This window comes from Pteronotus mesoamericanus, unplaced genomic scaffold (genome assembly GCF_021234165.1).
Source record: "Pteronotus mesoamericanus isolate MK-2021 breed Mesoamerican mustached bat unplaced genomic scaffold, CSHL_Meso_final contig_100, whole genome shotgun sequence".
In the NCBI taxonomy this organism is placed as follows: domain Eukaryota; kingdom Metazoa; phylum Chordata; class Mammalia; order Chiroptera; family Mormoopidae; genus Pteronotus; species Pteronotus mesoamericanus.
Window position 1 is genome coordinate 11,302,063 of NW_026554999.1, and position 27,185 is coordinate 11,329,247.

Here is a 27,185-nt window from a genome sequence, read left to right on the forward strand (position 1 = left end):
AATCTGCGATTACTACCAGGGTATAACAAAGGTCCAATACTATATAACAAGACTACAGAACTAAAGAAATCCTATGGAAAAAAAGAGAGGAGAAATCCCTTTACTCAAATGCAATTTCTTAGTCTGAATATTGAAAATCCCCTAACACTGGCCTGAGAGAACATTAGATTTAGCTTAATGTATCATAAATTGTGATGGATAAACCTCAAAAGGCACTTGTTTAGTCTGGCAGCGCGTGTAAAGAATTGGCATCACGTTGAGCCTCTGCTCTGGATAATTAGTTTAGAAAACATTGTAATATAACACATAGTCCCTGTTTTTTAATAATGAGAAACTGAATGCAAACTTGGCCCACATTCACTTTAGACAGGTTACTCTTGAGGACATTCTAAATTGCAATTACTGAAGTCCCTCTACTCTTAAGATTTACAGAGGTGTCATGTGAATAGAATGAAACTTGTGTATAAAAGCAAGACTACTACAAAGATGCAGGTAGGGTTTGCCGAGATCCATGGTGGGAAAGAGCATAGAGAACAAAGAGTTTTGATGTCCCCTAGGATTCAGGGGTTTTGTTCTGGGAGCAGAATAATACTTGAATGAACAAAGTATTAACATAGGGATATATGTGAAGAAGAGGATTTTGTGCAGCAAAAAACTCAAGATATTTCATTCCATTACATCTACTGACTAAGTAGTTATGTGCCCTAGTGATATGATATGTCAGGCACATCTGCTGTCAAATGTGTCACATAACTGTTCCTCTGTCCTGCTTTGTGAAGGAGACCGAATTTCATGCCGAAGGGCTGCATATGTGCTTTACAGCTCAGCTGATGATCACCTCTGAGGAAACATGGAAGAAGGAAGAAAACTGGTCTCTAAGCAGAGTTATCTGAAACAGTACTTGTCAAAACCTGTTTCAGAAAAAGGTTAATAGTGCCATGTTTTAAGGAAGCAGAGCAAAGAACATTTGGGGGCTGACTACATGAGTCATGTTCACTTTTTGACAGAACCTTTAAGAGCTTTGAACATGCTAACATGCACATTGCAATATTCCTAGAGAGCCTCATAATATTTAACAAAAATCATTTATTTATAGAACATATTTTTGGACTAGTGTCCCATACAGTAGATTAAGAGAATATATCAGTTGATGAGAATCATTGAAAAGATTTTAATATTGAATTCCATTTTTGATGTTTTAGACATTTCTACATGTACATCACAAAACAACTGACCAAATACAGCTATAAAAATATGAATTAACAGGGGAAATATTTTTCTATTTAAGTTAAATGCATCTAATAACATACTGAACTTATATTTCAGAGCCCTCTGAAAAATTCATCTGCACTAAGGACAGTGTGGCTCTTTCCTTTCCCAACCAATCAGCATTGTGTAAAATTTAATTTATGAGTTTGTTCCTCTCTTAGAAATGCACATTTTGAAATATGCACATAACATCAAAAAGAAAGGCACTGCATTTGCAATTATTGGTAAAGGCTAGTAAGACAATTTAACAGTTCCTTGAAGAAATAATAATGTTTATTTATACCTTATGTTGTTATAAAAAAGCACTTAAAGTAGTAAAGCTTCTAGAAAATGGATAGGAGTAGAGAGGTCTTTTTTTTTCCCTTATACATATACTACTAGGTTTATCATACTCATTTCCTTTTATCTTACAACTTCAATTGCCAACCTATAGTCTGAATGAAAGTTTGTTAATAAAAAAAATCATTAAACCCATTTCCTAAAAGTAGTTTAAATTAGCACCCTGATAATCTGAATGCAGAACTAGATGCTGAAAAGAAATTGGGGTTCTATTTAATTATGAAGTACGAAGGCTCTATTCATTTGTGAATTTACTCAAAGCTAATCACTGCAATTATTCATTCAAATTGTTTAAGCAAGGTATGATTGAATTTTAATTGTCTTAAACATACTTGCTTAGCAGAATAATCATAGATAAGTATTTTGGTTGAAATTAAAGAAAGGCTCTTTTAAATGGGAAAAAATTTTGCTTTTTGTGTAAGTCCTTCCTTGAGAAAAGAGTCAAGTAAAATAATATTATCATCATTATTATTTTGCCATTATTATCATTTCAGCCCTATATTAAATAATGAGAAAATATATTGCTTATAAATTATTAAAGTGTCTAATGTCATAAGTAAGAGCAAGCATTTTCATAATGTGGCTACTATGTATATGGTATTTGACATGGTACAATGTCTTAGCACCAATTATTTAAATAGAAGAATATTAATCAGTACAACTTGCTGGCCCTTTGATATTAAAATTGGTAGGTATTTTAAGCTCACCTTTTCTATCTAATATAATAATACCATTCACTATGAGAAATGAGAATGTGTCCAGGGTAAATTATATTTCTTTATTAGTTTTTAAAGACCTAGAAATAGCTATAACATGACCTGCCCTAAGACAGGCCTGTGATAAATACGGTTCTTTTGAGGTCCTTTTGAAAATAGCATTTCCTTAATATTTATAGAATTGATCATGTAGCAGTGAAAATAATGGGACTAACTGAAACTTAAAATCTCTTTACTTTTTTTTGCTTTCCTTATCTTCTATCTCAAAATCTGTAGCTTTTCTCCTTTCCAAAGTGATTCTGCCCATCTGTCAACCTCTCTCACTGTATCCTGATGCTCTGTGTTCTTTTGGTTATCTACTTTATCCTAAAATTTAAATATTTTCTCTTCCACATCCTATTTACTCTCAGAGTAAAAAAAAATTGTTTTGGTCACATCTAAACTTAGAACATTTTTCTTAACCCCAATAAACCTTCAAACTATTTGTAGTATGTCTTAAAAAATAGGGAAATGCCAGTTGCCTTCCCTGTTGTATCATAAACTCATTCATTTGGACAGTTTATAGAGTGGTTTTTTACTAGTACTGTTCCATCATTGAATTCTCAAAGGTTAGCAATGACCTCTTAACCAATGAACACAATGGTATTTCCAGTTCTTCTCCATTTTTATATCACTTAACATTTTGCATTTCATACCACTTTATATTACAGATTCTTCTTTCTTTTTAAAAATCTCTTTTCTATTGATTTTCATGACTGGTAAAAAATGAGATAATATTTAAAATAAACAAATGAGTTGATTTAGCTCATTTGCATCTCAGTTGTCATGACACATTGCCTAGTTCCTTGGTTCATTTGGAATCTATCATTCAAACAGTTGTACAGTCAGTATTTGTTGAGAAGAAAGATTTTTATAAATTATTTTGCCATAATTGCTAACCATGGGGTTTTTCCTTCATCTTTTACCTTCTGTTTTGTTGCCTATATTTGGGGAAATGAGAACTTTTTGTTTATTTCTTTAAACACAAAATATTGTGACCAGATCCATGCACATTTCAATTTAAATTAAAATAATGGTTAAATCATTTAAATATATTCTTTCATTTTAACATTAAAAAACAAAGAAAAAAGCCTAGATATATCAAGTGGCCACATGAAAAAATATCTGTATTCACTGGGAATTTATGTGAATTATCTTCACTATCTTACACTACCTTGAGAGAAGCTGAAGAGTCAATACCATTGACAAGACTGTCCAAACATTCCCTTCAGCATGACACAAGGTGAGACAGGTTTCTTCCTAACTCTACACCCCTGACCTCCATTCTCTGACAGCATTTACATTTAGAAAACTAGCAATTGTAGATGCTTTCTCTGCCCCTTTTAGCTGTAAGTCTTCTGAAACAAGCTAGAATATCCTGAGAAAAGTCTTTCTTAAGAACATGTGAGCCATCCCTTAAGCAATCATTGAAGCTGGTGGTGCATCCACCTCCCAGTCTCTGTAAGAGGGTAAGAGCCTAACTTTGAAAAGTGAAAAGAATACTTAGCGAGCACAGTTGGCTTCATCACATTGACCAATGTCCTCCCAAATATTTTCCAGTACTTTTCCATTACCTCACCCCACATTTAAAAATCTTCCTGCCTATGATTCAGCGGTATTGCATTTAATGGCTCTCTTGTATTGCAATAAGCTTGACCCCTATTGCAAGGCTTGAATAGAGTCTTCCTTATTGTTCTGTAAAATATCTGCTGCAATTTTTCTTTCACACCATGAAATTTAGTATTATGCATTAGTCAAAATAGGCAAAAGTAGGATCAATCTAGGAAATTCACTGCTACCAAGTTTCAAACACCAAAGAATATGATGCTTATGGTTACAGCACACAACACAAACACAGTATTATGTTGCTCAAAGATGAAATGTCACATGAGTACAAGTGTATTTGAGTTGAACAGGTTAATTTAATCTATTTATAAAGATATGCTTTCTCCAAAGTGGTAAGCCCTATTTAATCTTTAATGTCCTATAGGTCTAGAGTTTCTGATAACAGACCACAGGAAAATGACCTGGATTCATGGGTTACCCAAATGATGTCAGGACTGCTAAAATTAGGTGTGAAAAGACTGAGTCTAAAACTAAATAATTTCAATATGTTATAAAGTAATTGTAACATTTCTGTTTTAAAAAATACATCTTACCTTGCTCTAGGAGTCCTTAATGCAAGTTTTAGAAATACATACTGTAGCTTTTCCTCTTTTTTAATGAGAAATTGTGGTAAATAAGCGAATAAGAGAAGGTCAAAATGATGCTGATACAGAAATGTTTTTATATCTTGCATAATTGGTAGTTGACCATAAAATAACTCTTATTTTTAAAGAAACAAAGGCAAAAAGAAAACTAATGTTACAGTATCTGTGAGTTAAAAATACCCCAACCCCTCAAACAAAACAAAATAACTATGCCTGGTTCAAAGATCTGAGTGAAATTTATTTTCTGATTGCATAAATGAGACACACATTTCTTTGGTGATCATAACAATGTAATTCATAAGACTAGTTGTTTATCTGTCCCTCAAAGTGACTTAATTACAGTAATTTTATATAGGAACCAAAGGAGTATGGTTCAACTGCACAGGTGTTCAATCTCAATTCCAAGATAAATCAAAGATAGTGTCTTAGTAATTATTAAGCAGGAGAGGAAAATATAGTTTATATGCTATGAGAATGACCCAAGGAGGCTGTTACTAGGGGTCCTGGTGGTGGTGGTGTGTGCTATATGTTCAGGGTTATATGGAAATACAGGAATACCTCAGTACTTATCAGCTTCAGAACTCGTCAAACTCTGTACTCATCACATTTTTGATGAGAAAAAAATGTTTCAGCACTCAGCAATTGCTCAGGACTTGTTGCACTTGATAGAATTTGCATGAGTCATGACTCTACCCCACAAGAGAAAATGCTTCACCATTCGGTAGTCATTAGTATTGGCACTTGCGACGAATTCCAGAACAAATTAATGATGAGTACTGAGGTACCACTGTATATATTTTAAGGGTTAACTTATATAGAAGTAAGAATTGTATACACTTAGAAGAAAAGCCAGAGCAGAACCCAAGCTCTGTTAAGAGTTGGAGAGAAAAATACCTGTGAACAGGGACAAGAGACAGATGTCTACATCATACCAACATCCAGTGAAAATACTACTTTAAAAAGTAAAAAAAATCCTGAGTACTTTAAGAAAAACAAATGGTTCCACAATATATCCCATGTTAAAATCAACTGATCACATTGCTTAGAGAGCGGCTGGATATAAGTCAATTCAGTGTTAAGACACATTTGAAGAAATAATGACTTTTGTTTTGGAAAAGTTGATCTGAACTCATTCTTAAAGGAAATGATTAGATGATAGGGTCAGTAATCAATTAAAGTTATATCTATTATTTGAAATTAAAACTATGACATTTATAGTTTAGAGCAGTAGTTTTCCAAGTGTGAACCCTGGACCAACAACAGCATAACCTAGGAATCTGTGAAAAATGAAAGTTCTTGCGTACCACCTCACACTAAATCTACAATTGTTGGAGGAGAACCCGGCCATATGCATATTAACAAGTCCACAGGATGATTTTGACATACCCTGAAGTTTGAAAACCATTGTCTTAGAAAACTGTTATCTATCTATCCCTTAGAAAAAAAGAGCCCAAAGGGAATGAAGCTGACCATTAGCTCATCCAGAAGGATTATTGAGTTATTAAAGAATATGCTGAAAAGTGGCCACAGCATATCTTTTTTTTATTTTAAAAGGCCCTCAAAGATTTTTTATCTTGATCATAACACTTGAAATATTAGCTCTTATAAGTATCTATAACAAAATAGTATACATTTCCCTCCAAGAGCTTAACATGTAACTACTTCCATTAAATGTAGCCAAAGCCTGTTGAAAGTTCCACAAAACAATTGTTATTTCTATATTGATTCACAAAATAATAAAGATGTTAAGAATGGTCAACATTAAGTACCCCTTTTAAGGTAACTCTTCTTTACCTAAGAAATTCTAACTAAATTATTAAGAATTTTAGCTACCCTCATTTAGGGATAATCTAAAAAAATGAATATGTTCATGATTTGCTATTGAGAGATTCATAGCCCATCAACTTTCTCCCAAGTGCCAATGACTTCTTGGAAAGTCACTATAGATAAAAGTGAAGAGTAGGTATTCTGGGGTAAGGCTGTCTAGATTATAATAAGATTTCATCACTTATTAGCCATGTCACCTTGTGAAATTTGCTCAGCCTCCCAAATCTCCAAAAAGAACATGATAATAAAATTGGTCCATGAAGTTCTAAGTATGTTGATGCCAACGCAGAGTAAGCACACAGTAGATGTCAGCTGTTTTCTATTCAATGTTTCTCTGATCACTGACAACATTTCCCTCCCATGCTTGTTATTACAGGTACCAAGATGAAGAACCTAGTGGTGGAGAAAAGCATAGAAATAATTTTATTTGCAGTGCAATAAAGATAAGAATTGAGCATACTAAGTATTATGGAATGGAATACTTAAAAAACAAAACAAAACAAAACAACAACAACAACAACAGCTACCACGGAAGAGGCAGGAAAAGCCTGAAAATTATGGGGAAAAGGAAAGACAGAGGTTTGGAGACAGCGAAAGGTCACCCTAGCAGCATGATCGTACGGAGAAGACAGATTTTTACTGTACCAATAAGCGGTTCTAGTTCAACTCTCACTCACTCTAGCAAATGCCCTCATGATTCCACAAAAATATTTCTCTGTGATTTCAAGCATTCATTTCTATTCCCTTCCTGTCTTTCTTTCAGGGCTAACCTCTTAAATTGTGCACTTGATTTCATCTCTAGCTCTGCATGGAATATTATACACCGTCAATTTTCTCTTAAAACTTCCCTCACAATGAGGACTTTGCCATGAATCTACAAACATGATGAAAATCTCCTCATAAATTAAAACAAAGCAGTAACAACTAAATGATACATAAAGCTTCCCTTCAACTTCATCTCCCGCAGCTAATTATTTACTTTGCTTTCACACTATCAAAACATTAATGTATAAACCATTCATCTTTAACCTCTTTCAAATTAGTTTTGATTCCCATCACTAACAGGACTTTTAACAATCAAATGACCTGTTTAAAGAACTGCAGTTCAACCCACCCGCCCTGCGGCACTTGTTCTGTGTCGTGTGCCTTGACCTTGTGTTTCTAGTTCCCAGACTGTCTTTTGTCGTGAATCTGGGTTCCTCTTTTCCCTTCTCCATCTCCACAGTCCCTTCACTACTTGCTTTTACATCCATAGTTTTTGTCTCTGAACAGATGCCACCTTATTTAAAACCCTCCAGCCCCACTTCTCTTAGTTACAGTTACTTATTTAGAATTGCCTGCTAGATTTCTGTGTCATGCAACACTTCAGGGCTTATGTGCCTCAATCAAAACTTCTTGTATCTCCCCTTTAAGGGATATGTTGATTTCCCTTTTTCATTAATCACAGCTTCTTTCATATAAGCTATCTTTCCCCTTTGTCCTTTTGTGTTTGCAGGCTCCCAGACTTTGCCATTGCCATTGCTTTCCCCGGGGATGGCATCTTCCCCACAGCACATATCCCAATCCAACCGTCACTGAAGCCAGATCTAACTGTCATCTAGTTCATAGTACTTTCCCAAATTCATGCAAATATGTAGAAGAATTGCCACTATTCTATATCTGTCATAAATCTCTCTTCTAGATAGTTGTTTTTAAACGTATTTTTATCCTCTGAACTCAGAGTGCCATGAACCCAGAGGTTCCTCATATTGCTGTCCTCCTAAGCGCACTGTCATCTGCATGGTAAATTGTCACTACCCTGACGTTGGCAATATGAAAGAACAAATAAGATGGCAAACATGTAAAATTTTTCATCCATTTGGAACACATTTGAAGCTTTTCCAAGTAGTTATCATATTAAATGCTGTCAATCAGTAATCTAAACAATAGTAGTTTTGCCAATTATACATTTATTTTAAGAAGTTGTTTGATAAATGAATTACAAAAGCAACTGGTTTATTGTTGTTATTTTCATTCATAGGTTTAAATACCAGACTAGCCCCACTGATAACAATGGAGTTTCACCTTTGCATCTCTATACTCATTCTCCTCATATTAAACTAAACTGAATTCTTATGGACCCTTTTAAAATCATCAATGATAGAAACTTTTTCAAATACCAATATAAAATACAAAAAATAATTAATATGTGAAACTATGTAGGAAAAATGACATTCACCCAATGTCATTGGGTGAGAGGCCACTGCCCATTAATTTATGAGGTCTGTCTGGTAAGTATCCAGCCACATACTCTGAAACATAGAGACATTTATTGAAGAAGGTACAAGATGCAAGAAACATTGTACATAGGACAATGGTGCCTCAGTCTGCTTCAAAGTAGGCACTTTGGGACTTCACACAGTTCCAGTCCACCATCAGCTGCCCAGTCACACCTTCCTGAATCTACTCAAGGGTCTAAAATCTCTTACCTTTCAAAGATTATTTTAGTTTTGGGATAAGCCAGAAGTCTCAGGGTGCTGAATCTGGACTGTAGGTGTCTGAGTCACTTGGGTGATTTGATGGTTCACAAAAAAGCTCTATGTGAGACGTAATGCATGAGTGAGCATGGTGTCATGATCAAGCTGCCAGTCACCAGTGGCCCATACATACAGCCTTCTGAATCATCTGAATAGTTTCCATGCAGGAATGTTCACGCTTAATGCAAAACTTGAGGTAGATCTGTTGCTCTACTCTCTCAGTCATTTTTTAATGCAATAACTACACAACACACATGTTCACTCAACAGCATCTACTGCCCCCATTGACTTACAATGAGGTCGTTATTGTTCACGCATGCACATTCCAGTCCATTCTCCTTGGCTACCAAGTTACAGCAATGTCATGCAAACCATTCTCTTTATATTAACAATGGCTGGAATTTTTCCAGCATTTCATATATGTGTCAAAACAAAACTTTTCCCCAATAAAAAATAATTGGATCATATGTTGTTTAATCAGTGTGTTGCAAGATATAATGAGGATATATAATCAGGATATAAGTCATTTGTCATATATATTTATATGATGAGACTATTTTCTCTCAATCTCTGGCATATTTACAGTGGTTTCCCTTTATCTGCTATTTCATTTCTTGTAGTTTCAGTTACCTGTGGTCAAGGGCAGTTCAAAATTATTAAAAGAAAAATTCCAGAAATAAAGAATTTATAAGTTTTAAATTGGGCTCCCTTCTGAGTAGTTTGATGACTCTTGCACCATCCAGCTCCATCCTGCCTAAGATGCAAATCATTCCTTTGTCCACCATATATGCTACCCACCCATTAGTCACTGAGTAACCCTCTCTCAGTTATCAGATTGACTATTGCAGTATCTCAGTACCTGTGCTCAAGTAACCCTTGTTTTACTTAATAATGACCCCAAACCACAAGAGTAGTAATACTGACAATTCAGATATGCCAAAAAGAAGCCATAAAGTGCTTCCTTTAAGTCAAAACTTTCTTTAGTAGAGTACAATAAAATATTTTGAGAGAGAGGGAGGCCATATTTGCATAATTTTTATTACTGTATATTGTCATGATTGTTCTAATTTATTATTAGTTGTTTTTAATTCTCACTGTGCCTAATTTATAAGTTAAGCTTTATCATAGGTATGTATGCATAGGAAAAACATAGTATATATCCACGGTTCAGTACTACCTGCTGTTTTAAGCATCCATTGGGGATCTTGGAATGTATGCCCTGAGGATAAGGGGAGACTATTGTAATGAGATTGAATGGTCCATTCCAGAGGTGGTGATGAGTTAACTAAATATTCAAATGGAAAAATAAATACCTTTAGTCATACATCAAATCATATATTAAAATCAATTTCAAATGAATTAAAGATCAATTGTAGCAAAATTTTTAACAAAAAATAAGTGTAATTTTTATTATGTCTTAAATAAAGAACAAAAGAATTAATCTTAACTTTTTGATAGTTGAGGCTGCATCAAAGTGAAGAATTTTTATTCATTGTAAAACAACATTAATATTGTGAGAAGGCAAGTCACAAAGTAGAATAAAATACATATATATGTATATGTTAATTAGCTTATATCAATGAACTGTACAGATAAAAAGGAAAAATAGAACCCAAAAGGAGAAAAATGCACCCAAGACTTAAAAGGTCATTGTCAAAAAAAAAAGAGATAATCAAATGGTTAAAAATATTGGAAAAGTTGCTCAACTCATCCATCATAAAATAAATGCAATTTAAAAGCACAGTATGACTCATCACATCAGCTAAATTGGCTAAAATAAAAAATGCAGACAGTATGAAGTATTAACAATGATGTGGAACAAATGGAATTCTTCTGAAGAATAAGTCAGAAAAATGTTTGGTATTATATATTAACATACTCTTACCTTATGACTCAATAGAATGTATCAATATGTTCACCAAAAGATTGATATAAAAATATTCAAAGCAGGATCATTCACGCAATAATCTCAAACTGGAAATAACTCAAAAGTTCATACATAATAATTTTATTATATTCATACAAAGGAATATTATACTATAATGAAAATAAACAGGACCTTGCTACACATTGTAGCATATGAATCTTGCTATCATAAAATTGGGACAAAAATCTAAACACAAATTGAAATTATATAAAGTTTAAAACAGCAAAACTAATTTAAGATGGTCAAAGTCAGAATAGAGGCCACATTTCAGTGAGGTAGCAAAAGAGGTCAAGAGAGAAGCTTCTTGAGGGCTATTAGCTCTCTCCTCAATCTGAGTGCTCACTGTGACAGTTCATTAAACTATACACATAACTTCAATAATTTCTGTTACATTTAAATAAAAAATAGTGTATTTTTAAAATAGTGCTTGAAGGTACTGAGATTATATAATCAGCAAGCAAGAGTGCACTGTATGACAATAGTTTATCGAAACTAATAACAAAAGTACAAGGACATGAGTCTAGACTTCTAATAGAAGGAAACAACATTTTTTTCCACATGAATCTCATTTATGTCTCTGAGCACTTTCACCAAATAAACTTCTTAATGATTAGAGACCACTCCAATCTGTTACATGCCTTCCTTTTTGAGTTTTTTACTTTTGTAAAAAGAAATTAATAGCCAATATGAAAAGAAATAAAGTGTGTCACACTAGAAATAATCCTTCAAAATAAGTATTTGTAAAGTCAGTGTTACACTCATACTGTAAGAAGCAGCTATAATATGACATTTTGTATCCCCTTTAGAACACAAACAAAAAAACATCAGAAAAGCTAGGAGAAAGTTTAGGAAGGAAATTGATAAAACTAACATAAATATCTATTATTTTATTTTTTCATCACCTTGGTTTCACATCTTGGACAACCTGGCAGGATATCCAGCTGGAGAGAAGGAGATTTTACCGGAATATGGAGGGACATAAATTACATTATGTTGATTTGACTGTGCTCTTTGACTCCATGGAGTTCAGTGGATGACTTAGGGAAAGGGACATATTACAGGAGACTGCAGAGGAGTTCTTACTATAGTGAGAGTAGAAAAAAGTGAGCTTTCAAAATGCAGAAATATGTTGAGAAAGTTTAACAAATGAGGAAAGAGATGTTAGCAAATGGAGTACAGAGCTTCAGAGGAGAGTCTAAGACATTGTCTAGGTGAACAGTCGAGACTCACAGACAGAGATCATTAAAACCGAGGAGAAAGGAGCTCATAGTCACAGGTGACAGGAAGGTGGCCTTGCTCTAAGTTTCCAAAAAGTACTTTCCAGACAGGACCAGATGACAGCCTTTTCCAAAATGATTATACAAACAAAAATGAATGTTAACAACTACTGACATCTGAAACTCTGAGAAATACATCAAGAGTGGTTATAATCTAGCATCAATAGTGTACTGAAATACACAACATATTTTTTGGAATTAATTCTGTTTTTGTTTTAATTTGTGGGGGGTGTAATTTTATGCACCTTTTAAATTTGTTATAAGAAAAACTTTTTCCTAGGCCAGCATTTCTCAACAGTGGCACTATTGACATTTTGGACCACATAATTCTTTTTTGTGGAGGCTGTGCACTCCACTGTTGGGTGTTTAGCAGCAACCCCGGTCTCTACCCTTTAGATGCCAATAGCACACCACCACCCCAGCCGTGGCGGTCAAAACTGCCTCAGTACTTAGCATGCAGCCAAATGTCTCCTGAAAGGCACAATTACCTTCAACTGTGAACCACGTATCTAAGCAGATAAACACAATCCACCTTTCTGCTCTTTTTTTATTCCCCAATGGTTCCCATCATCCACTAAATAATGCTGAAACGTGAAAGTGAATTGTATTATCACTGTTCATGTAACAGTATATGGGGTACAAGCCATAGAAAGAAGCCTAAAAAGACTAGTCCTATTGTTTAAATGACTAAACAAAATCTTTTACCCCTAAAAAAAATCAATAAATATAATTCATTTCTTCAGTAAGCTTTAAAAGTATTATCCCAACACTTGGATTTTTGAAATAATGAATTAATTAGTATTGGAATGAATTTATGGACTTCCCATGGATAAATTTTCTATTACGAGTCACTAAGAGTTGATTGTTCTTTAACAGATAAATTTTGGCTAAGATGAGTTTGAATTACTGGGTTGATGATTGCCATGCACAAACTATTTTTAGATAAGTGTATTTGTTGGGGCAATACAGTGAAAAAAATTTAAAAGATAGCTAAAAATAAGAAATAATCTTATGGAGTCTAGAAGAGGTATAATTTAAGAATTAGGCTGATTGGCTCTATTTAGGAATTTCCTGAAGCAATTAGAATGAGCACTGGTGTTGGAAGATGACTAGAGAGAATTGAAAAGGAGACAGAAACAACCACAGCAAACAGAAAATTTGGCAGGTTGACCAATATAATAATTAAAAATTGTATATAAAATCTTCTACAACTCAAGATTGAAAAAATAAGTTTTAAGCATATTTTAAAACCACAGAATAAAATGTATAAATTATTTGGTTTCTTAAAAGATTGCATCATAAAACATGGAAGTTAAACAGGTTTTTCTTTATAGGACTTATCAATAGTTTCTAGTATTTCATAATTAAGAAAATGGAATAAGTTTAAAGATCCTGTTAAGTTACTATCTTGGGAATCAAAGGAAAGAGACACTTCAATTCTGAATGTGCAAGGATTCTTAGTTTTCAAAGACCAGCTCCAATGTTACTTTCCTCTGTGGAATTTTACTGTATCTCCCTAATGAGAATTAATTGTTTTTTCATATGAGCTTCCAATAGCACATTACATATGCGTCTGTTGTGAAGTTAGTTTATTCTACTTTATGATCTGGGGAGGGAGTTGCCCTGATATTTTTCCCCCTGTAAATGTAGGAAATCCATGGGCTCAGGGACCATACCCATTACTCTCTGTGCCATGTAGCAACTGGCACAGATCTAGTGTGAAGTAGAAATTTTCTGAATACCTATTGAAAGCTTTGTTTACATATTTCTTCCTGGTTTAATATACTGAGGTAACTAATACATAATTTTTTTAAATTTTATTTTAATTTATTTTTTCAAATACATTTGTCTCTGCCTACCCCCCACCACTTTCCCTTGCCCTCTCCCTCCTTCCCTCCCTCAGTTCTTCCCCTTTGGTTTTGTCCATGAGTCCTTGCTATATGTTCCTTGACTTGCCCCTTCCCTTCCCTTTCCCTGCCCCCCCCCTTCCCTCTTGTCTCTGTTGATTTCTTTTCCTTTCAGTGTCGCTGATCTTATTTTCCTTGCATCTTTGTATTATTGGTTAGGTTCCGCTTATAGGAGAGATCATATGGTATTTGTCTTTCGCCCCCTGGCTTATTTCACTTAGCATAATGCTCTCCAGTTCCATCCATGCTGTCGCGAAGTTTAGTAGTTCTTTTTTTCTTTCTGCTGAGTAGTATTCCATTGTGTATATGTACCATAATTTTTTGATCCAATCATCTACTGATGGGCATTTAGGTTGCTTCCAACACTTGGCTATTGTAAATTTTTAAAGATAGATTCCTGTTTTAAAATTCAGTGTTCTCTAATAATTGTATGTTAATATGTATAGAACAATATAGCCATGTATATTATTCATGCATTTGTATAGATAAGTTTGTAAACAAAAGATAGAGTGATTAAGTGCACATTTAAGTGTTTAAATGTTTTGGACATAACTTAAGCACTTAAAAATGGACACAACTCAAGGGACAATTAGGTAGTTGTAGAATCAGAAATGGTTAGAACAAACATGTTAGAGTTTATGAATTATGGCTTCTCGGTTGTAAAGTAAGCAGAGGCCTATTTGCATACTCATGATCTGATAGCCAATTTAAGAGAAAGGCAGCAGATCACAGACTCTTTCCCTATACCTTACAGCCTACAAGCCACTTAATCCACACTAATTGTGGCAAGCGGTCAGCCTGGGAAATAAGTGCCTGTCATAAAAAGACGATGGATATTTTGAAGCAGGAGTTTTACACCTAGTGTTATCGGCCCCATTTTACAACTCTAAGGTACAAATAAACCAAAAAAACTATAGAATTCCTGCAAAGAAACTATTTGAAGAAGTTAAAAAAATAATGTTAGTTGAATAAGGTTCTCCTTTTCTGGAACAGGTGTTGACTTTTAAAGCACTAGTACCAGTTGGCACGCTTCCTTTGGCTTGAGTAGATATGATAGAGACCATCTACTAAAGAGAACAATCTAAGTTTTAATAAAGGAAAAAATACATAACTAAGCTGTCTGTATTTCATTATGCAAAAGTGATTATAATATTTTGTAATATCTACACAAAGTTTTTATTTGAATTGTATTTTATGATACTTCATCATATGTTCTGTCAATGAACAAAGGTGAGATTTAGCTCATTTACAAAAGGAAACTATGCTATAAATATTCATATGAGAGTTACTGAATTTGATAGTTTTTAGATTTTTTTATAGCCTTGATTAATTTTTAAAGGGTAATAATGAAAACATTCCATAGCTGCAAAACAAAATACAATAAAATACTCTCTGGTGTTTTGAGGAGATATCATTACTACAGAATATTAAATTGGGAAAACAGAAATAGAGACTTAACCTATCTGAAGAACTGGAGATCCTGTACACAGCAGACAGTTTTGTTTTGTTCAGTTATTATTATTAGAGTTTGTATTAAAGAAATATTGCCCTGGCTGGTGTGGCTCAGTACACTAGCAATACAAAATGCAATATTATTTAGAAAAATATAAACTATAAACACTATATTGGTTAGAAAATATTGCTATAAATAATGTTCTAGATTTTACTGCCTATTTTTTCTTCTAGGATTTTTATGGTTCCAAGTCTAACATTTAAGAATTTAATCCATTTTGAATTTATTCTTGCATGTGACATAAGAAGGTGGTCTAGTTTCATTTTTCTGCATGTATCTGTTCAATTTTCCTAGCACCATTTGTTGAATAAACTATCTTCAGCCCATTTTATTTGCTTGCTTCCTCTGTCAAACACTGATTAATTATAAAGGTGTGGGTTTATTTCTGAGCTCTCTATTCTGTTCCATTAATCTATGTGTCTGTTTTGATGAACGTACCATGCCATTTTGATTACTATTGTCTTATAGTATAGTTCAATATCAGATAGTGTGACTCCTCCAACTTTGTTCTTCTTTCTCAGGATCTCTGCTGCTATCTGAGCCTTTTGTGGTTCAATATAAATTTTTGAAATATTTGTTCTTGTTCTGTGAAACATATCATTGATAGGAATTACATTTAAATTATAGATTGCTTTTGGTAGCATGAACATTTAAGGATGTTAATTCTTCCTATCCATGAACACAACATGTGCTTCCACTTATTTGTATCTTCTTCACTCTCTTTCTTCAGTGTCTTATAATTTTCTGAGAACATGTCTTTTACATCCTTGATTAGGTTTATTCCTAGGTATTTTATTCTTTTTGAAGCAATTGTGAATGGAATTTTTTGTTCTTATTTTCCCTCTCTGTTAGTTCATTATGACATATAAAAATGAAACTGATTTCTGGATATTAATTTTGTTTTCTGCTACATTGCTAAATTCATTTATCAGATCTAGTAATTTCTTAATGGAATCTTTGGGGTTCATTATGTACAGTATAATGTCATCTGCAAATAAAGACAGTTTTCTTCTTTCTAATTTGAATGCCTTTTATATCTTCTTGTCTGATTGGTATGGCTAGAATTCCAGTACTATATTGAATAAGAGAGGTGAAAGTGGACATCCCTTTCTTGTTCCTGGTCTTAAGGAGAACTCTTGTACTTTTTTTGCCCATTAAGTATGAAGCTGGCAGTGGGTTTGTCATATATATCCTTTATTATATTTAGGTATGTTCCCTCTATCCTGACCTTGCTGAGAGTTTTTATTATAAATGGGTGCTGGATTTTATCAAAGGTTTTTTCTGCATCTATTGATATGATCATTTGGTTTTTATCCTTCATTTTGTTTATGTGATGAATCACATTTACTGACTTGTGAATGTTGTACCAACTTTACATTCCTGGAGTAAATCCCACTTGATCATGATGTATGATCTTTTTGATTCATGACTGTATTCAGTTTGCTAATATTATGTTGAGGATTTTAGCAACAGTGTTTATCAGGGATAATGGCTTATAATTTTCTTTTTCATAGTTATTTATCTGGCTTTGGAATTAGGATAATGCTGGCCTCATTAAATGATCTTTGGAGACTTCCTTCCACTTGAATTATTTCAAATAGTTGGAGAAGGAAAAGTGGTTCCTTCCTTCTCAGAATGTTTGGTAAAATCCACTTGTGAAGTCATCCAATACAGAAATTTCATTTGTTGGGAGCTATTTGATTAATGCTTTAGGTTCACTAGGTATATTCTGTCTTTTCAGATTCTCTGATTCTTCCTTATTTAGTTTAGAAAGATGGTATGTTTCTAGGAATTTATTCATTTTGTCCAGATTGTCCAATTTGTTAGCATATATTTGTTCATAATATTTTCTTACAATCTTTTGCATTTCTTTGATGTCAGTTGTTATTTCTCCTCTTCCATTTCCAATTTTATTTGGGTCCTCTCTCATTTTTTCTTGATGAGTATGCTAAAAGGTTTATCAGTCTTGTTTATCTTTTCAAAGAAGCTGCTCTTGGTTTCATGATCTTTTGCATTGTTTTTGAAGACTGTATTTTGTTTCTTTCTGCTTTGATCTTTACTATTTCCTTCCTTTTACTCACTTTGGGCAGTGTTTGTTGTTCTTTTTCAAGTTCCTTTAAGTGTAAAGTTACACTGTTTATTTGAGCTTTTTCTTGTTTTTTGAGATGGGCCTGTAATGCTATGTATTGCTCTTAGGATTGCTTTCCCACATATTTTGGGTTGTTGTGTTATCATTTCCCTTTGTTTCAAGATATCTTTTGATTTCTTTCTTGGTTTTGACCCATTCATTGCTTAATAACATGTTATTTAGCTTCCATGTCTTTGCATGTTTTATAGTGGTCTAATTATGGTTGATTTCTAGTTTCATAGCATTGTGGTCAGAGAAGATGCTTGATATGATTTCAATCTTCTTAAATTTATTGAGACTTGTTTTGTGTCCTGACAAGTAGCCTATCCTAGAAAAGGTTCCATGTGCACTTGAAACATTTGTATGTTGTGCTGTTTTCGGGTGACATGCTCTAAAGATATCAATTAAATGCATTTGATCTAGTGTGCCCTTTAAGGCCTCTGTCTCCTTGTTGATTCTCTGTCTGGAAGATCTATCCATTGAAGTCAATGGGGTGTTAAAGTCCCCTACTATGACTGTATTTCTGTCACTCTCTCCCTTTATATCTACCAAGATTTGCATTACATATATAGGTGCTCCCATGTTGGCTGCATAAATGTTTACTAGGGTTATATCCTCTTGTTGAATTGTTTCCTTTATCATTATGTAGTGCCCTCTTTGTCTCTTACTATAGTTTATTTAAAAGTCTATTTTGTCAAATATAAGTATTGCTACCTACCCCAGCTTTTTTTTTCCTATTTGCACAAAATATTTTTTTTCATCCCTTTACTTTTAGTCTGTGTGTATCTTTTGATTTGAAGTGGGTCTCTTGGAGACAACATATATATGGGTCTTATTTTCTTATTCTTTCAGGTGCCCTATGTGTTTTGGTTAGAGCACTTTAAGCACTTTACATTTAAAGTGATTATTGATAGATATGCATTATTGCATTTTACTTTTAAACTATTTTTCTCATTTTTTTTCTTTTTCTTTTCCTACTTCTTAAAGCAAACCTCTAACATTTGTTGCACCATTGTTAAAAGAGTGTTAACAAACTCCTTTAGCTTTTTCTCGTCTGGGAAGCTCCTTATTTTTCCTTCAATTTTAAATGATAGCCTTGCTGGGAAAGTAGCTTTGGTAGTTGGTCCTTGCTTTTCATCACTTTGAATATTTCATGCCAATCCCTCCTGTCCTGAAATGCTTCTGTTGAGAAATCAGATGATAGTCATTAGTATGTCCAACCTGCGGCCCATGGGCCACATGCTGCCCATGAGGGCTATGAATGTGGCCCAACACAAAACGGTAAATTTACTTAAAACCTTTTTATTTATTTATTTACTTATTTATTTATCTATTTATTTATGTTTTTTCGCTCATCAGTTTTTGTTAGTGTTTGTGCATTTAATGTGTGGCCCAAGACAACTCTTCTTCAAGTGTGGACAAGAGATGCTAAAAGGTTGGACACCCCTGCTTCCTTGTAGGTATTTGCCTGCTTTTTTTCTAGCAGCTTTTAGGAATCTCTTCTTGTTTTTAAGCTTTGCCATTTTCATTATGATGTATCTTTTTGTAGGCCTCTTTGGGCCCTCTTGTTTGGGACTCTCTGCACTTGCTCAACTTCTATGTCTTTTTCCTTCTCTAGATCAGGAAAGTTTTCAGTCATTTCTTCAAATAGATTCTTGATCCTTTGCTTACTCTCTTTTCTTTCTGGTATTCCAGTGACGTGAATGTTGTTATGCTTCATGTTGTCCTTAAAGCTCCTTAAGCTTTCCTTTCTCTTTAAAATTCTTTTTTTTTTTTTGCTGCTCACTTTTTTTCTACCTTGTCTTCCAAATCACTGATTTGATCTTCTGCTTCATGTAGCCTACAGTTTTTTCTTCTGGTGTATTATTTATTTCAGATATTATATTCTTTACTTCTTTCTGATCCCTTTTTATGGTCTCTGTGTATTTTTTATGCTATGAAGTATCCCTATAATCATTTAAACCCACTATCTGATAAATTGCTTGCCTCCATTTCATGTCATTCTTCTTCTGGAGAATTCTCTTGTTATTTCATTTGGGCCCATATCTTTGTCTTCCCATTCTGGCTGATTTTTTGTATTTGTTTCTGTGTATTATTTAGATTTGCAAAGACTGGTACAGACCTATGTCGGACATTGTCTGTGAATTGTTCTTGGCAACCTGTTGGAGCCATCACTGATCATAGTTTGTGGAACCCTCTGCTGGGCATGGATGTGTGCAGAAAGATCCAGGCTGTACACCAAGGCTCCATTTTTACCAGCACCAGGCTTTGGGGAGTGTCAGCTAAAGTCTCAGCTTCCAAAGATCCACCTTTGTTGTTAGACTTAATCACTGAGATAGCCTCCAGCTGTACTCAGTAGCCTGGCTTAAGCTCCACAGGGTGGGATGAGGTTATACTGTGGGCAGGGCTATTGCTTTCCCTCAGGCTGATGCCACCTGGAAGGGAGTGCTCTGCCTGAGAAAAATGGTTCCTGCTGTATCGGGAATGACTCAACACAGGGTTCCTGGCAGCTGTTCCTTTAGTTCTCTCCCCAGCACCACCAACCCCAGACACTGCTACAGCAGCTCAAGTCCACTCTGCCCTCTTCTGCTGGAGCCCAGGGTAAGTGGCTACAAACAAGATTTTGTGTGTTGCCCCTTTAAGAGGCTCTCTGCATCTCTGGCCCTCTCTCCCTGGCAGACAGAAATCCCACTGCTTCTCACAGCTGGACATTATTTGTGTTCCTTTCCTGATTCCGGAGCTGTAGGCTTGGGAGCCCAGCTTGGGGTTAAGACACTGCATTTCTCATGGGGAATCCCCTGGCCACTGAACTATCCCTCCAGAACTTCAGCTGCTACCAGTGGGAGCCCAGCCAGCCCTCTCACACCTCTGTATTCTCTGCCAGTCTTTTTGTTGTGATGTGGTTTCTTCCATCTGTCCTTGATTATAAGGCTGCGAGCTAGTGTTCAGTTGGTTATTAAGGATATTTATTTAACTTAATTGTATTCCATTAGGTCCTGGGGAGAGGTCAGTGTAGCTTCCATGTACTCCTCTACCATCTTAAAATGGGCTATATATTTTTAAAAACAAGGCTAAATTTTGAAAGGAAGTATGTACCTTCATTAACACAGCATCACTGAAACCATATTGTGTGGGTTTTTAATCCCAGGTCTGCAGCTAAAATAAAGCCTATTTTGGGAAATTTATTTAATTGCTCCCTCTTTAGTTTCACTTCTCTCTAAAATAGAAAGAATAATATTTTTACCTCATATATATTTTGAAATAATTAAAAAATTAATGTACACAGTGTTCCTGTTAGCCAGGTATATAACAAGTGCTCAATCGCTATATAACTATTACTTTACCTAAATGAAACTGGCATAAAATTTCAAAGTCTTTTCTCATAGAATTTTTCTTTCTTTTCTTTTCTTTTTTTTTTTTTAGTGAGTAATAAGACTTTTTTTTCTTTTTTCAGTTTGTTTTTTTTTAATTTATTTTTTATTGTTCAAATATGTTGTCTCCATTTACCTGCCACCACTCTCCCCTGCCCCACCCATGCCACCTCCCACCCTCAATCCTTCCCCACTTTGGCTTTGTCCATGGATCCTTTATGCATGTTCCTTGACTTGACTCTTCCCCTTCTTTTCCCTGTTACCCACCTTCCTCCTTCCCTCTCGTTACTGTTGATTTCTTTTTTCTTTCAATGTTGCTGGTTATTTTTTTCTTGCTTGTTTTATTGTTGATTAGGTTCCACTTATAGGTGAGATCATATGGTGTTTGTCCTCCACCCGCTGGCTTATTCTGCTTAGCATGTTGCTCTCCAGGTTCATCCATGCTGTCCCAAAGTGTTGTAGCTCTTTCTTTCTTTTGGCTGCAGAGTATTCCATTGTGTAAATATAGCATAGTTTTTTGATCCATCATTTGATGGACACTTACATGGCTTCCAGCACTTGGTTATTGTAAACTGTGCTGCTATGAACATTGGGGTGTGTAAGTTCTTTTGAACTGGTGTTTTGGGATTCTTAGGATATAATCCCAGCAGAGTCAAAAGGCAATTTCATTCTTAGCCCATATCTCTATGGTCAACTAATATGTGACAAAGGGGGAAGAAGCTTAAAATAGAGTAAAAATAGCCTCTTCAACAAATGGAAGATCTGAACACCTACATGCAAAAAAAATGAAATTTGACCACCAACCTACACCATACACAAAAATAAACTTAGGCTGGATAAAAGACTTAAATATAAGTTACGACACCATAAAAGTCCTCGAGAACATAGGCAGGATATTCTCAGATATTCCATGAAGCAATATTTTCACCGGTATGTCCCATCATAAGATAACCAAAAGTTGTTTTAGCTGTTTGGAGCATAAGTTGCTGGGTGACTGGATCTAATCCAAATAGGCCCTTATCTTCAATGGCTGCCATTTCAACCTCGTCTCCAGTGATTACTGTGCACTGAAAAGGATCCTGAAGAAGAACACTGATCTCATCAAAGGACTCCTGCTGCTTAAGTTGATCTATATAAACAAGTTTTTGAATTTTTTTCACTTTTCTTGACTGTAGTTTCACAAGCCCTACAATATTTTTATAAATGTTACAATGTCCAGAATTAATATAAACCACAAAAGAAATTATATTTCCACTTTCCACTATCACATGACCTGGAGGAAGTTTTTTCCATTTAATGAGAAGAACTAGCTCATATATGGATAAAGTAGACCACTCCTCATAATATGGACATTTACAAATTAATTTCACTATTTGTTTATTTTCAAGTTTTGTTTTTTTTTCAATTTTAACTTGGAATAATTCTTTGCAGGGCTCTTAAGAATTTTACAATCTTCTTCTGTCATCACTGAGTACTCCTTTGGTTCTGATTGAATCTGAGCTATAACTCCCAGGGTTCCAAAAGTGCTTCATGGTCTAAGCATGGGGGTCACATAGAGGCATGCTCATCTCAACAAGCACAGTGTTTTTGAAGTCATCACTGGAAATGAAACTGTGGAATCTCTGAGGAATGAAAGAGGCTGTTGACCCATTTCTTCAATCAAATTTTTATATACCTGTGTTCAAGGTTGATCCAGGCCTTTTAGTATTACATAAAATCCATCACTTCTAACAACTGTGCTGCCTTTTACCCAGGTTTCAGAAATGACATTTTTACTAAGTATTTTCAAATGGTTATCTGTTAGCACAGAAGTTAAATCTGAAATTGTTTTCAGCATCTTGCACACAGGGTCGTATTCATGCAGAGTCCTATGAATGGACCAGAAGGCCCGTGAAGATATCCAATAATGGAAGTAAACTTTAGAGATGATGATTATTTTCTATTTCTCACACATCAACCATCAAAGAAAGTATCTCTAGATCCCTGGGCTTCGGCAAAGGTCGGGGCAGAGTGGCTGGAGATGACTCGGGAGAGAGTAGGGAAGGAGACTTGGGGGAGAGAACTGAGAGAGTAGCCAGTGGGATCCCAGTACTGACTCATTCCCCATACGGCAGCAGCCATCTTGCTCCAGAATTTTAAATTATAAGGGTTTTTTTTTTGTAATAAGTCTAAATAAAGATCATTTTGAAATTTTAGCAGTGCTATCATTTGATATATGTATATTAAATTAGTTCCAAACAGATAAGTTTAATATTAAAATTCAGATATTTATTTATTTATTATTATTCAAGTACAGTTATCTGAATTTCCCCCCACCACTTTCCCCTGCCCCATCCACCCCCACCTCCCACCCTCAATCCTACCCCCCTTTGGCTTTGTCCATGGGTCCCTTAAACATGTTCCTTGATGACATTTCCCCTCCTTTCTCCCAGTAACCCCCCTCCTCTGGTTAAAGAAATCAATACTTTCACGTGAACAGAGTTAGGTAAATTAATACTTTTCAGAAAAAGGGTTATGATGTTCTTAGAGGTTATAGTATACTTTCATGTACCTAGGAAAGTGTGAATTCATGCTTCACTGAATATATATTGAATTCTTCTATAAAGGTTAAATCTATTTCAATATTGGCAACTTTTTATTTCTCCATATTAGGAATCTGAGATCATATCCAACAAAAACAGAGTAATAGTAAAATTTAAAGGAAAACCTATTTACAATGTCACTTCACAGTTGTCATGGGTTCAAGATAGGGGTGGATAAAATTAAGGGGAAAATAGAAGCATAAATGAGAATGGAGGCAGCATGGGAGTGTGATGTGAATAGTATAGTTTGTGGAATAGAGTGCATAGTGTGATGGCTTTAAAACATGTCTGGGGATTAGCTGACAGCCTTCCCTTCAAAAGACAGAAATGTTTAACCCCTGGCTGGTGTAGCTCAGATGGTCGGGCATTGTCCAACAAAGCAAGAGGTCACTAGTTTCACTGGTTGGGTGTGGACAAGAGGCAACCAATCAATGTTTCTCTTCCTCTTTCTCTCTCCCTCCCTCCCTCCCTCTCTCTCTCTAGTTAAAAAAAAAGAAAAAAAAAGATACTTTATTCCATCCAGAAACCAGGTTATCCTTTATTACTATCTTGATGAACAGAATGCAGAAATACCACAGAATGACTTCAGAAGCTGGATTAGAAGAACCCATATAGTACCTAGGCGCTGGGGCAGGGATTCTAATAATCTGTCATGTGGAACAACCATGTAAAAAGACTACTGAAAGAGGCTATTGAGAGAGCAAATGGGGGGGGATTGGGAGGGAGGGAGAGAAAGAAGAGGGTACGGAAGAAAGGAGGAAGGAAGAGAGAGGAAGACCAGGAGACATAGAGAGGAAACCAACACAAGGAATATGACTGTTTGGACTCTTTAGTCCAGGAACCAAATGTTTACATGAAAGAACCACGAAGATGGCTCTAGCCCCACCTACCTCCTAAATGAAATTTCTATGAAACCCTGAATTTTTTAGCTGAGTTTTTCATCCAATTTTGTGAGCACAGTAAATTATTGCTATTGTTTGGGGATTGCTATTGTGTGTTCCTGTTTTGGGGTGGTCTGTTACACAGTAATGAATAATCAGAACAGCATGGCCTATTGAATGAGCTAGTCACATCTCATAGATGTTTAATGTGATTTAATACAGAAATTTTTGCTAATTTTGCTTCCTATCATCCATTACATATTTATGCTATGAAAGACAGATACACATTTTTAAAAAATGTCTAATATAAGCTACTGAACTGAAAAGAGAGATTTCATTCATTCAATATATATTTATTGAACATCTACTAAAGGCTTAGTTGTTTTCTACACTCTAGCGCTATATCACTAAGTAAGACAACAGATGTATTCTTTGGGCCTATCATCCCAAGAGAAATGAAAAATAAATAAAGAAATATGTATAAAGCAACTCCAGATGGTTCATGATAAGAAGAAACAATAAATCATGCAAAGGAATTAGGGGGGGGTTAAGATAAAGCAGTCAAGGAAGTCATTTCCCAGGAGATAGCCTTTTAAAATTAACATTCCAGGCTGAACAATAGATGTGTAAGTATCGACTTGTGAAAAAGAACAATGAGGATAATGCATCTAAGGTAAAGTGGTTAAAGAGGAGAGGGATGTGATATGGTGATAATGAATTTGAATTCCATTTTAGGTGAGATGGGAAGTCATGGGAGGAATTTGATCAGGTGAAAGAGATGAGGTCAATCACTTTCTCTTGCATGAATGTAACAGAGAGGGTTAGCTGGTGACAAAAATCCATGTCTACTTATTCCTAGGCCCACAGTAAGAATACATTTCTCAGCCTCCACATCATAGAATGTTACTAGGTGTCTAATATCTAGCCAATAAAACGCGACTGCACCTAACACATACCTGACCCATAAAAATCTCCCATGTGTGCTTTATCCAAGCTCCCTCCTGCTTCCAGCTGACAGGAAAAGAGCTAACACTCAGAGCAAGCTTAGTAACCACAGGTTGAAGATGGCATAGGGACCATCAGTCTAGGTGACTGAATGACTGCATGGAGTAGAGTTTCTGCTCCAACACCCACCTCCCAACAAACAAACACTCATCAGTTCCACACACAATAACAGCATCAGCATTATCAACTAGGTAAAATCCTGAACTCTTTCATGAAAAATAACTGAAGTGTTTATGTTTTGAGTAATTTCTTGCATGGGACTATTTTTTAACTCAGCCTAGTCTACCTCATTTAACATGGTGGAAAAAAAAACCCCACCAAAACAGCCCATTAAAAGATAGGCTGGACTGAAAAGATAATTAATGAAAAAGCTATTTTAATCAAGTAGGGAAGCTACGGATAGTTTACACAAGGGTAGTATCAGTCAATGTGGCAAGATATGGTCAGATTTACAGTATAGTTTGAAGATTGGGCCAAGAAGACTTGCTGATGGATTGAATTTTAAATGTCAGCTAGAAATTTTGAAAATTCTTATAGTCTTTCTATATTCTTGTGAAATTAGATGATAGAATAGACTTCCTGATTCACTTTTGCTGAGAATAGAAGCCACAGAGTTCCACAGCAAGTGCAGAACAGACACCTTCTTACATAGAATTTTCAAAGGAAGTAAAAACATCATTCCATGATTCTTGGACTTGATAGACAATTAAAAGTAGAAACAAGGTGAGAGATCAAATTTGATTAGAAGGATATCTTTGGGAACAATTGTGAAATGCAGCTTCTTTCAAACTTAAGGTGGCTGAGGGAGGAACCTGTCTATATCATCATCTCAATACTACAGAGGGGTTTATCATAGGACCAGATCTCCAGCCCAAAGTGGACCCAAGCAAGGTAGGGGAGAAAATTTTTAATTACGTTTTAATACTATTTTGAATCACGCATCCAAAACACTGACTTAATGCGTGCTTGTGATTTAAATGTACTGTAGGAGTCTCTACTTGTAAGAATGAGCAGAAGGGTCATGGGATCTGCCTGACTCTTCCTGTAGTAGGGAAACAAGGAGACAATGTATAAAAGTAAAAATGACCTCAGAACACCAAAATAAACTAATGTCTTGAACATATTATGAATAATGCTTGTTCAACACAGGCTCAATTCACTATGGGAAAGAAATGTGAACATCTCTAAATACAGCTAATCACAACAACAGGGAACTTTAGGTGGGAACATCATGTTATCTAATAGGACTTGGAAAGCCCTGAGCTCAAACCACCTTACCTATCAAGGAAATCAACATAATTTTCTTATCAAATGATATTAAACAACTGTCTCTATCCTGACTTGGAATAAATGAAGCTCTATCATTGCAATATCTTTAAAGATCACAGAAAAGTCATTGCAGTTGTATTTATAAATGTTCTAAGAAAATGTTAAAACATATGAGATTATTTTCAGGTTTGAGCTTGTTACCCACATGGACTATTATCCACATTTTTTATTTTGAAGTATTTCCTATTTAAAAAAAAATCAAGTGGTGAATTCAGAAATGTCTCTAGAATTTTATCCTTATACATCCCTTGAACTCTTATTTTCTTCATAGATATTCTCAAATGGCAATGAGCATTCTATTCACAGAATATCCTTATTCTTCCTCAGAATGCATGGTCTGTGGATCTTG

At 35.0% G+C, this 27,185-nt stretch overlaps 1 protein-coding gene and 1 pseudogene across 1 annotated transcript in view; both read right to left on the reverse strand.

Annotated features, from left to right (window-relative positions):
- LOC129071659 (cyclic nucleotide-binding domain-containing protein 1-like) overlaps positions 1–25,480 on the reverse strand; it is a 28,178-nt pseudogene extending 2,698 nt beyond the window's left edge.
- The window catches only part of MDGA2 (MAM domain containing glycosylphosphatidylinositol anchor 2), an 873,596-nt gene that overhangs the window by 255,823 nt on the left and 590,588 nt on the right, over positions 1–27,185 (reverse strand). The gene's annotated exons all lie outside the window — the stretch shown is intronic.